Raw genomic sequence first — 14,116 nt, forward strand, 5'->3', positions numbered from 1 at the left:
GGACTAATTTTAATTCCAATCTCTCTTGCCTATAGTTGTCCCCCCTTACCCTTCTAACTTTAAAAGTTTGAGTTTGACAACGAATTAAAACTTTTAGTCGGTCATTCTGAGTTGATGTTATGTGCTAAAGTTGTATGAGCAATCCATTACCACCAGTAATATAATGTGATAACAAGAACAAACAGAGTATTACCAACTGTGTACATTTAGCTTATGATGGCTACTCCAAAAAGTTAATACTTGATTTTGACACCGCCACGCGTAACGGCTTTTTATGGTGTAAAAACTGGATACACAAAAACCTGTCCATCACAGTTTTAGAGTGGCAGATAGTCAGGGTTTTAGAGTAGAAACATATATTACATATTACTGTAATTATTATATATTATTGTGATGCTAGACTCTTGCTACTCATTATTGTAATTTTCAGTAAATAAGTTAGAGTATATATCAGTTATTGGAAGCTAGATGTTAAGTAATACTGTATGTACTAGATATTAAATTTTAGATACGAAATGTTAGATGTTAGAAACTAAATAGATACAAGATTATGTGAAAACTTTTCAAATTTAAGTTTTAAATTATACACAATTAAATATTTGAATAATTTTGAATGCTTGATTTCTCTACTTGAATCTTTTTAAATTTTCTTAGCTGTATTTAACGTACGGTAATAGATATTGTTCGGTAAGATAAGAAAGCAGCTGGTGATACTTAAAAACTCTAATAATAAAATTAAACTGCTTTCGATATAAAACTAAACGCATTGTTTGTTTATGATATCTGGTTGAGCCAAGATTACACACTGAAATGCCGGATATAGGAATGTTTAAGGCATGTTAAAATTTATTATATTCTCAAATTCAATAATGCTCCACAAAATCTCTAGTATCTTTTCAGTAAATTTTTGGCTTGTCAGATACCAACTATAAATTTGAGAGTTACTTTCGTAATTGAATGTAAATCTCAGTTCAAACCTTACACAGTCAGCCAAGGAAACTAATGTATGATCCATAGTTTAGTGCTATTTTGAGAAATTATCACCTGAAAGCTACCAAAGCTTATGGAAACTTTGTTAAAAGGTGTATGTAAAACCAGATAATATTGAAGCTAATAAATCAAAGTAAATACCATAGCAAATAAACTTTCCTACCTCCAGCAGTGAGATATGCAGTCACTTCCATTTCCAACACTCTGAAGGACAGAAACTAATCTCATGGTCCTACTAGAAGAGCCCTTATATACAAAACCTTAAAAGCTACATTCAACGGTAACCAATACCATTTGAGTACGATTATTTTCCTCATTCGATTATGATATTAATAAAAATTTAACGCTTCGCTCGTGATTCACATCTGACAGAATAGGGTAACAAGTCTTAAAAACTACTTTTAGATTTCACAATGTGTGGGTTTAGCTTGCGTGTATATTTATTTTTCAAGCAAATCATCATGATCAAACTCGGTGCAGTGACGCTTGCTTTGAGCCTAACATTGATAGATTTACCTTGTTATTAAAGAAACACTCATTACAAGAAAATAATTAATTTGGTTCTGCATATTAAATAAGGCCGCGAATATTTAAAAGCCGACAGGGACATTCATGTTTTTTTATGCAGACAATATACTGAATACCTAATGATGATGCTTACAGAGCTTTTTAGTATTTTGACGTTTTATCAGAGAACGGAATATTTGCAAACTTTTAATTTAATTTTATTGTTACTATTACTGTTATTATTATTACTAGCGTGTATAACAGCCTGATGTTTTTGTTGGTCTCGATGATATAATTAATCCACCTTGCTAAAAGATTCCAACACAGTTTACATTATTACTCTTACCAATCCCAAAGCTGTTGTAAATTTATACTACAATTGATTTTATAGTATATATAAAGGACTTTATAGGATTTTAATCAAATCCTGCATGTGACAGCATAATTTCTCCATATTAAGCAATAAAGCCTAATACATTGGCTGGTTGCCAAAACTATTCATTACCCACTCAATCAGCAACTCTTGGATTTTTGCCAGCATCATAAGTTTAACGAAGCCCTTTGTTTTGACTGTAATTGTGAAATAATTATTTTTGACATATAGAAGAGATGAAAATCTGGGTTTCCATAGGCAAGTTGTTGTGATGACAATTAAAACTTTCCTCGTCTTGACCATTCATTCTTGCTCTCCGACAAACAACAGCAAAAAAAACAAAAGCTGTCAAAAAGCAAGCTTATTAGCATAATCTTGCTCTTTAAATAACTACTTCATCTAAACACCTTCCTTTAGATAGTAGCATTGCTACACCCTGAGAAGTTTGCAGTCTTCATTGAGTCGTCATGCAGATAGAAAGGTCGTCGTTATCTTACCTTTGTATTCTGTCTACACATTACGGAAAACTATAGCTAATTTTAAATTTTTTCTAAAAATATATGCTTTTGGGTAAAAATAAAAATAGCAAAGCTTCAGGAAAGATTTGGACAAATTTTATAATTGTTAAGATTTGGACCAATTTTTATAAGTGTTAATCACAATGGTGAGCAGACAGGGCTGTGATTAGATCTGCAAATACCAGTGTTAGTTACCATTATTATCATTATTGGTAGTTTAACATATAAATTAATAGTATTGTTATTTCTAGTGTCATCAAAGATTTTTTAGTTAAAATGATTCCATTTTAGACACTAACTATTAGCTTCAAGTGTTACTTTATTATTTTATTTATGTTTCTGTATGTTTCTGTATGTTTATTATATTATTGTATGACTAGAATGCTAATACTAGCATTTTATCAGATTCAACATTCGTATTAGCATGTTTATTAGCATGGAAGCTAACTAAAGTTTGTTAACAGAAAATAGCATTGAAAAGCCCTGGTTAAGAAAACACATTATCGATGAAAGTAAAAAATCTCCGAAGCATTTTTGTGAAAATACTAAAAAAAAAGTTTGATCATACTAAACAATTAGCTAGATAAAAAGTTATTTGTATTTTTGAGCACATAAGTAATTCATTATGAGCAACACGAGCAAATATTTAAAATCAGTAACAATAACTCAAAACCTTGAAGTTTAACATGTAGCTTACAGAAAAAAAAATTTGGTCCTTATTCAATCATGGTTGAACTAGGAGCAAAAGAACAAGGAGTGTTTGCCGAGGAACCCTTGACGCTCTTAGCTATCTATGTTCTGATATAACTGTGACTAAACCACCCAGAGGTAGATAACAAGCTACAGTTGCCTTTCTCAGTTTTTCAAGACATTCACCAAAGTATGACTCGGCACAAATGAGGCAAAAGGATAATCTGCTTAAAGTTTATGGTAGAATGAGAGAGAGGTTGTAACTGAGGTATGATTAATAGCCTATTTTCAGAGCTAAACAAACCAGAGGGACCAAGTTAATTCATATAAAATAATGTTAAACCTCGCATATCGACTCAAATGATAAATGTTACTATATAAATGCGTTACAGCTTTCTTAGAAGTAGTGAATAATGCTTCTTACAGTGTCACCAGTACCCTGGTGGTGACAACCGCCGAGAAAGATCATCATCTTCTGTAATGATTATGTGCACAATCACTTTTGTGATGATTAAGGTGGTCCAGTGGTGCAGCTGGTAGTGCGCTTACTGCAAAACTCAAGTTCTTGAGTTCAATCTCTGAGTGATACGTATTTTTTTCAAAATGCTTGAAGTGTGGCTTCTAATGCCATGGCTCTTATTATAGTGCACAGTTCTGGAGCATGAAGCAATACTGGTATAATAGCAGCGTATGATTTCTACAGCCTTCACAAATATGGCTGACTCAGACTGAAGGCTGGATGCCAAGTCAATCTTCGCTGATTAGCAGACGAGGTCAACCTGTCTTTTTTTGTCTTATGTCCTCTCTATTCATGTTATACAAGTTGTCAACTTGCTGCTAACGTCTCTGCATGCTGCCCTCATAAAGGGTGAGCTTGTTATATTAAATCACCTTACAATTAAAAACTTTAGTATTTATTTTTTCATTGGCTAGTGTTATTTTTTCTATCATCTGCTTTTAGAAGCTGTCAAATTATAGTCTGTCTATAAACATAAATCTCTTCTCTTTCGGTGCAATTTCTCTGACATTTCTAATCTTCTCTATAATGACAGCCATGTCTGTCTGTCTGTCCGTCTGTCTGAAGCCACAAGAGGATGTCGAGAAAAAAGATTGTTTTCTAGAGAGTTTGAACCTACGTACAAGCATCAGCTTGATGGACAAACATGCTAACCACTGCAACAATCATTCACCTTCCTTGTATTAGAATTATTGCGCATGTAGTTTACTTGTTCCCTGTGATTTATTGGTAGACCTGTCAATGTCCTAATGCAAATCGTACTGTCAGGGTGCCAATCTTTACCATAACAACAGCCAAGTTAAAGGTTAGGATAAGAAGTGTATTGTTCAGTACTTGAGCCCATGACACTGTATAGTAGTTCAACACTCTAAGACCAGCACAGCTCAACTGCCTTCCGGCATTGCAGAATCATTGTGCAGCTACTTCCTCTCTGCGCTTTATGGCCACACTTGATCATCTCCCACGGCGCACGAGATGGCTATGGTACTAGTCTAGTATAATTGCTCAGCTTTCTTTATTCTCTGTTTTCTCTATGAAATTCTCTTACGAAATTATTCTCATTCCTTTGTACCTGCAATTCTTGGTTAGTTGAAAAATGTTTGTTTAACGTGGCCTGGGCTTATGAGATTGAAAACTATTAGCCATTTTTTAAATTCCCGTCTTCAGCCACCATCTTCCAGATTTTCCAGCCTGTTTATTTCTGATTTTGTTTTCTACAAAAAGTGCGTGCTCCAAACTATTACTTCCTGTTTGAAATGCAGGTCCTTAGTAAGTCATTTGAATTTGACTAGTTCAACCAACCATTGAGGTAAACCAACCAAATTGCTGTACCTTTGTGCTGTAAATTTCTCTTAATCAAACTAGCTAATTCAGCTTTTAGGTAAATGACTATATTAAACTCAGTTCTATTGTCAGCAATTTTTACTTGTTCGTTAAGATAATATGTTAAAATAATGTGACTGTCACAGCTGATATTTTTATAAACTTTGATATATGCACTGCACATTCATATGACTCCTTTATGCTATCATAGTGACAAGTCCTAGCAGGTCTCTTGTACTATGATACTAGCACCTAATTCTTTTCTCCCAAAATACCACCAGCTGATAATTAAAACTTTCATGCTACTGCTTTTTTCATCTTACTTTCACTGTTATTCTGCGTTTGACCTATTCTTCATAGCCTTGCATAAAAAATAATTTTATTTCTTGTAAAACTTGTTAATATTTTTATTTAAATAAGCCAGAACTGAAAAAGATACAAATTAAAGCTGCCACAGTTATTATCAAAATTAACAAGCGCATGTACTAAGGATCTTTTTTTTACTTGCAGGACAATCAGTTTAATGATATGGTTATGAAGCTAATCATGTCATTCTGATATATAACAGGATTGTTGGGTGCATCAATGTTGCAAAATTTAGCAGACTAAGTTATAAAACTGATTATCTGAATAAACTTTTAGAAATCTGTTTTAAAGTGATTTTTTTGCAGAATATGTGAAGTTTAATTTGTTAGTCCTAGTTTTTTAGGTCTGAAAGTTACTGAAAGGTTTGCATGCATCTGTTGACATCAATGACTATGCTTTTGCACATTGTATTTTTCTGAATATTGTTCTTACACACCTGACATTGTTCTTACGCATAGTCTGAGCATAACTTTTAATTGAACAGTCTATAGTTTATATCAGAGTATAGACAGTCTATAGTTTATATCAGAGTATAGACAGTCTATAGTTTATATCAGAGTTTAGACAGTCTATAGTTTATATCAAAGTTTAGACAGTCTATAGTTTATATCAGAGTTTAGACAGTTTATAGTTTATATCAGAGTTTAGACAGTCTATAGTTTATATCAGAGTTTAGACAGTTTATAGTTTATATCAGAGTTTAGACAGTCTATAGTTTATATCAAAGTTTAGACAGTTTATAGTTTGTATCAAAGTTTAAACAGTCTATAGTTTACATCAAAGTTTAGACAGTCTATAATTTATATCAGAGTTTAGACAGTCTATAGTTTATATCAGAGTTTAGACAGTTTATAGTTTATATCAAAGTTTAGACAGTCTATAGTTTATATGAGTGGCTTAACTTTTTACTGCTTGCAACCATATTGATAAAAGATTTCAGATCAGGTATACTCGACTACGACAGCGAAAGGTGCTTGTTGAAAGCTTGCTGAGATAAATATAACGCAGCAGCATTTTTGACTGCTTGTGTCTATATTTTAAAAAGAGTCATCGGGTTTGGCATTAGTATTTTTTCTGAGAGATATTGTATTTTATTATTGTCCATAAACAATGAAAGAAAGCAAAAAATTAAGTTTTTTGGTTAAATTACACTCTTAACAAAAGTTATAACGTCTATTTATATTTTGCAAGTCTGCAGTTGGCATGGCTTTACATGACTACATAGATGTCTAGTGAACTATTTACATAGTTCTCTGACCAGAGCTTAGGAGAAAAATGTTGCTACAGCCTTGTTTTATTACACTAGTATACTTTTTCATTACCATGACTTGCTTGCTATGACTATCTATTGCTCAAGTGTGTCTAGCGTAGGCTCAGGTAAGCCAGGTACCTGCTTTGACATGTTGAATGATTGTGGAGGCATTTCAGCTGTATTTTGGGAAGTCATTCAATTACTTAGCATATTCACTGTTTTAAGGGTAAACCACGAAGCTTTTTAAGTTTGTGTCAAATTAGGCCAATTATGCCAATGAATTGTTTAGGTATGTTTACTATGTGTTCTAGTATGACGGCCACTTGCTCAAGCATGTCAAACATTCAGTTATACAAGTCATTGACTTGACATGGTGTGAGCGTGTTGATGAGCTTATGAATCAGTACAAAAGAATTTCTTGGTCTATGACGTCAATTTTAATAAGCGTCACCTGTGAATAGAAAAAAGTGACTTTGATTGATTACCTACCTGTTGATTTTCACAGGGATGGTAAATAGTTTCTTGAAATAGCTATGTACAATCACTTTCTAATGCATAAAATGTGCATAAAATTATTGTAGTTTGCATAAAGTATTTTTACTGAAGTTTTTACTGAAACTGTGGTTAACAATGTTTTGTTATCAGAAGGCTATTTATTAAATAAGCTGACATAAATTTTAATTCAATATTGTGCCTAGACTAACCTGTTATTTGCGTATCACATTTTGTAATTGATAGAGATGTTTCTAAAACTTCGAAAAATGAATTGATTCAATTCAATTGCCAGCAAAAAATTTACAATTCAATTCTCAATTTTTCAGCCGTCCTAACTTTACCTAGTTCATATGTGAGTTGAGCTTTAAGGCTTGCTCAAGCAAGCATTTTAACCCGAGTGACCATCTCTAGTAATTGGTAGCTGGAATCTATAGGTGGGCAGGTATAGGGGGGCAGTTCATATGTGCCACACTTAGGAATCTACTGATTCAATGTTGATTCAAAATATCTGATTCAAAAACCAAAGTGTGTCTTGTTTTTTTAATCTAGTTTAATGTTGGGTTTTTATGCAACCTAATTTTAGTAGAAAGAATTACTTAAATATTTAAAATAAATGATAAAATTTGATTTCAGCATACTTGGTTGTACATTATAAAATATGAACTCAGACTAACCCTCAAAATATAATTGGGTAAACCAAGGTGTTTACCAAATAATTCTGGTCTGCACAAAAACTAAATTTCATAATTTAAATATAAAACTTTTGTGAAGCTGCGCACAGTCAGATTGTTACAGCTGCACGTGCTATATAAATAGTAGTAGCGTCTGCTGCCTGAGTAATAAAACCAGATCCTGCTAATTCAAAAATATTAAAAAATATACAAATACTCAATATTCGCTGACTTGTGCAAAACTGCAAATACAACTGGTCTAATGACAGGCAGCAACTAGTTATCTGTGAAATAGGAAAGTACAAGCTGATGCCGTAGCTTTATGCATACACTCTTTATTTAGATTTTTCCATATATGATATAATTGTACAGATGTATGATATAATTGTACAGATATATGATATAATTGTACAGATATATGATATAATTGTACAGATATATAATATAATTGTACAGATATATCATATAATTGTACAGATATATGATATAATTGTACAGATATTTGATATAATTGTACAGATATATGATATAATTGTACAGATATATGATATAATTGTATAGGTATATGATGTAATTGTATAGATATATGATATAATTGTATAGGTATATGATATGATTGTACAGATATATGATATAATTGTACAGATATATAATATAATTGTACAGATATATGATATAATTGTACAGATATATGATATAATTGTACAGATATATGATATAATTGTACAGATATATGATATAATTGTACAGATATATGATATAATTGTACAGATATATGATATAGTTGTACAGATATATGATATAATTGTACAGGTATATGATATAATTGTACAGATATATGATATAGTTGCACAGATATATGATATAATTGTATAGGTATATGATGTAATTGTATAGGTATATGATGTAATTGTATAGATATATGATATAATTGTATAGGTATATGATATGATTGTATAGATATATGATATAATTGTATAGGTATATGATGTAATTGTATAGATATATGATATAATTGTATAGGTATATGATATGATTGTACAGATATATGATATAATTGTACAGATATATAATATAATTGTACAGATATATGATATAATTGTACAGATATATGATATAATTGTACAGATATATGATATAGTTGTACAGATATATGATATAATTGTATAGGTATATGATATAATTGTACAGATATATGACATAGTTGTACAGATATATGATATAATTGTATAGGTATATGATGTAATTGTGTAGATATATGATATAATTGTATAGGTATATGAAATCATCGTGACAGGTGCATGATAACATTGTAACAAATATATCTCATTGTGACAGATATATGGTTGAATTGTACAGATATATGATAGCATTCTGTTAGACATTATGATTATTAACTTATTCTTGATAACAACTAAAGGTGGACAATCCCTATAACACTTTTAATAACTTTCTTATTTTCACGATAATGACTAGATTGCGTGTGACCTATCTTTCACATTGCCTATATTTCAGGTGACCTATATTTCAAGTAGACTATTTTTTATGTGGCCTATTTTCTATGTAGCCTATCCTTCATGTGGACTCTATTTCAAGTGACCTATCTTTGTCGAGACCGATTGAGCATTTGACCTATATTTTATGCTCACGTAAGTTTAGACTGAGCGCAAAAATATTTATTTAATGCATTTCCTTTTTTGCTAATCCAAGCTTGTCTAGGTTATAGCGCCACTATCATTATCCATTGGCCTATGTGGCCTATTTTTCATGTAGCCTATTAATCATGTAGACTCTCTTTCAAACGGCCCTTCTGTCAATTGACCTATCTCTCATATGACCTATCTTTGATGCGACCAATCGATCATTTAACCTATATTTTATGCTATGACCTATTTTACGATCTATTTATTTAATGCATTTCTTTTTATGCTAATACAAGCTTGTCTAGGTTATAGCGCCACTATCATTATTCATTGCGCTTGCTTTTAGTGTTTTGTGATATGTTTTTGTATCAAACTTTTAGGTATGATGACAAATTGGGCCATGAATCACAAAACTGTGACTTTGGCTATGCTACATGATAAGGATTTGGGGTAGAGATGATCATACGCTGTAACTACACGCATGTTGGGTTAAGCATTGATTTACCAGAGATCCTGTCCTAATTATTTGAGCTATGATCAATATATGATTTTGATCAAATCTTTTTAATTTCTTTTAATTCCTTTCCTGTTTTACCAGAGGTTCATTTGCACAATAGTTCTAGTTGAAGTAAAGTTTAGAAATTTTTGTATCATATAAATATTTGAAAATCAAATCGGACTGCAATTTTTGTGCATTTCACGTTCTAGCTACACGAGATTACATTAACGTCTGGAATCTACTACAAGCTCCATTAATAAAAATGGTAAAGCAATACTTAATAGAAACAAAACAGCTGGTTGTTAATTATTGTGTTTTAGAAAGTTATTTTGACTGCAATAAAAGATCTGAGAATGCATCTAAGAGTTCAACTGGCTCAACACAAAACGTGTCAAACACACGCCGCAACATGTCGTATGCATGTCGCATGCATACGACACACGCATGTATGCACGCATGCATGCATCATATGTCTATACAATTATATCATATATCTATACAATTATATCATATGTCTATACAATTATATCATATATCTATACAATTATATCATATATCTATACAATTATATCATATATCTATACAAACACAAAAGCTTTTTCCAATCTCGTTAATAAAATTGGAGTGGTTAATAAGACTACTAGAGATCTTAGAATTTGAGCAGTCGATCTTTACCATTCCCAATAGCATGCTTTATTGCAATTCCCTTCTGTTGATTGTTGCTGGTATTCGGACAAGCCACATCTGATGCGCAGGTCTTATTGTATCCAATGCTTCAATTACTACCAGATTACACTTGCTCTTACATGCCAACACTTATCAATATCCTCTCCGAGTAGAAAATATTTATCCACATTCTCTTTTTATCATCTGGCTATGTTGTAGTCATTGGGTACTGTTATATCTGTAAATTTGTTATAGTAACCCTCTTGTTCTCCTTGTCCACCTCTACAATACCTTACTATTTTATATACGTTTATATGCATGGGCATCTACAAGTCTGTATGTATGTACATGTGTAAAATTATATGTGTGTATATGCATACACATACGCATATTCAAATATGTGACTACGCGTATGTGTATACATATACACACACATATATACACACGTATATACACATATTTGATTATTTAATGCACAAATTTGTCTCAAACTTTTATTAAGCTAAATGATTAGGGAAATGAGAAAAGTTATTGCATAAAAGCACGTAATATTATCATAGGCCATGTTTCAGCATTAATGATCTTGATTGAGCTTACAGATGAGCCGATACTAAATTTTGGTAGATTTTATTAGCGTTTTACTTACAGAACTTTTATTTAATTGTAATCAACATTCTGGTTGTATTTGTTTTTATTTAATTGTAATCAACATTCTGGTTGTATTTGTTTTTATTTAATTGTAATCAACATTCTGGTTGTATTTGTTTTTATTTAATTGTAATCAACATTCTGGTTGTATTTGTTTTTATTTAATTGTAATCAACATTCTGGTTGTATTTGTTTTTATTTAATTGTAATCAACATTCTGGTTGTATTTGTTTTTATTTAATTGTAATCAACATTCTGGTTGTATTTGTTTTTATTTAATTGTAATCAACATTCTGGTTGTATTTGTTTTTATTTAATTGTAATCAACATTCTGGTTGTATTTGTTTTTAGCTGAATTTGATTGGTTAAACTTCAATTTGCATTTATTTTTACTTACAAAATCTTTTGACATAATGAAGTAAAATTTGAACAAATTTGCCATAATTGCTTTTAAGATTTGACAATAATAAATAACTACTATTGCTTGGCTCACTACACTATTTATGAGTTGAGACTGTTAAGCAGAATTTTGTAATTCCAGCTTTTTTTTCTTATTTTATTTAATGTCTGATATATGAAACAGTGAAAGTGGGATGATCGCAATGCTATTTATTTGTAACTTTTATATAAACTTACACAAAATTGTTGTAGAATTTATTAGAAACTATTGGTATTTTGCAAAATTTGCGTTTGTTTCTGATGTTTGAAGTGATCTGACTGCCAGAATGTCTCAAGGTTAAAGTTGACAGAACGTGATCGTAGTCAAAACACTCAGAAAAAAAAAACATTCAAAAATTACATGACTAATATCGCGGCTGCTTGTCTGTCTCTTTGTTGATATTGGCTATTTCCTTGAAATGGTGGTAGCATTACGCGTCTCCATTCTACCCGTTTCATTGCCGAAGTGCACCTATAGACATTAAAATCTCATCTTTATTTGAATCTGAACATTTCAACTGAGATCAAGTTTTGTTGATTTTAATCTTGAAACATTTTGGCAGTCAGATCACCTCAAACATCCAAAACAATTGCGAATCATAAAAAAATACCGATACTTTCTGATAAGACCAACTAAACTGCTGTGTAAACTCCTTTTTAATTAAGTGATATTATAATTGTAATAACTGGACTTTGTGTTTTCTGCATAACGGATTGTTTTATTTTTTTATAAAATCTGCTATAGAATTCCTATAATTACTCAAAACTGCTCATTGTTCTGCTGCTGAATACTATAATAACACTTTTGGTAGTTATGGACCTTTTAGGTTCAAGTTTTTCTATATTTAATTTCTTATTTATGTATGCAGCTATTTATTCTTTTGCTGTAGAAAAGTGAAAATAAAAAGTAGCATTTGGCCCATTCATTAGCAAGACACGAAATTTAGTGCATATTTGTCCACACATGAAATAATCTCATCGACACAATTGTATATTCTTATATGCCAGAGCGGTTTTTGAACTCAGGGTGGTCACAAAATGAGATGAGCTGGAAAAAGGCCAATTAGACAAGTAAATTAGTTTAAAGGTATGTTAGAAATAAATGTGAGAAACTCTCAAAGCGATGCATAACCATCACAAAAACACAATTATTAGTCTCATGTTACAATCTCTGCAAAACAAGGTGACTGTAAAACAGTGCATATCAATACTGCCTCCTCAAACAGTTCCACAAACTTGTCAACCGTAACAAGCTGAAATAAAAATGTGATCTGAGTTTAGTTAATTTATTTTGAGAAAAACTAGCTGACAGTCATATAATTAAACTCTGGTCTAGCACTTTGGTGTTAGAGTGTAAAAATTGCATAAATCACGGTGTGCAACCTGAAATGTTTTTAAATAACCAACATTAAAAATATTCAACAAGGGACTTTATTGTTCAGGGTACACATTGCACCATTTGAAATTGTCTATTGCGTCACTTACATTTATTGCTGTCCAAGTGTCAAGACATGAGAATGGAGAATCCAAACAATTTAATATGAGACCTCGAATATGACCTTACATAAAACTTTAGCAGTTTTTATTAGAAAGTATCAGTATTTTTCTATTATTTGAGATGGTTTTTGATGTTTGTGGTTATCTGACAGACAGGGTGTTTAACAATTAAAATTGATAAAATTTGATTGCGGCTAAAATGCTCAGAAGAAAAATGCATGCCAAAAATGCCAAAATGATGTCGCTCGTTTCGCGACTGCCTGTCTCTCTCATTATTGATATTGACTACCACATTCAAACTGCAGCATAACGAGCCTCTATTCTGGCGGTCCCTTTGCTAAAGTGCAACTATAGACATCTTAAGTGCACTTTTGTTTGAATCTGAGCTAAAGAGAATTTCATTCCAACTATTGGGGGTCCTACCAAGTTTTATGACGATTTTAATGACCTGATGACAGGAATAATTGAACAGTTACAGACGAGACGACCATTTATCACTAGAGGGTACATTGACAAAGTGACAATGATTTTGTAAGTAGGATTACTAACTGCCTTATTATTTGTCCATAAATCAACACGATCAAACGAAACTTCACTAGTTTCGGTTTGAAGCATCTGGCCCAGCATTCATAGACTGACAGGTAATTTATGTAAACAGCTATGAAATGCCACGGTACACTGACAGAAAATCCGTTTTCAAGTCTGTGACTGACAGTGATTATTGAAGACAATCTTGGTCTATTTTCAGCACAACAAGTGTAGCCCTAAAAACCTAGGACGTCTGTCACTCTTTGCGGAGTAATCAGCAACGCTCCCAAACATCACTCATAAGTTTGTGACGGTCGTTGACAAGTTTGTGACGGTCGTGATGCTTTTGACTAGCAAAAGTTCAAGCAGAGAACGTTTCAGGTTTCCAACACAACCCAGTGCCACCAGAATGGATATTTGTATTAAAATAACGAATGTGAAAAAAGAGGTTGTGTTGGCTACCAACTTGAAGATAAAGTTGATCCAGTCATATGA

This window comes from Watersipora subatra, chromosome 10, assembly GCF_963576615.1.
Source record: "Watersipora subatra chromosome 10, tzWatSuba1.1, whole genome shotgun sequence".
NCBI classification, from domain to species: Eukaryota; Metazoa; Bryozoa; class Gymnolaemata; order Cheilostomatida; family Watersiporidae; genus Watersipora; species Watersipora subatra.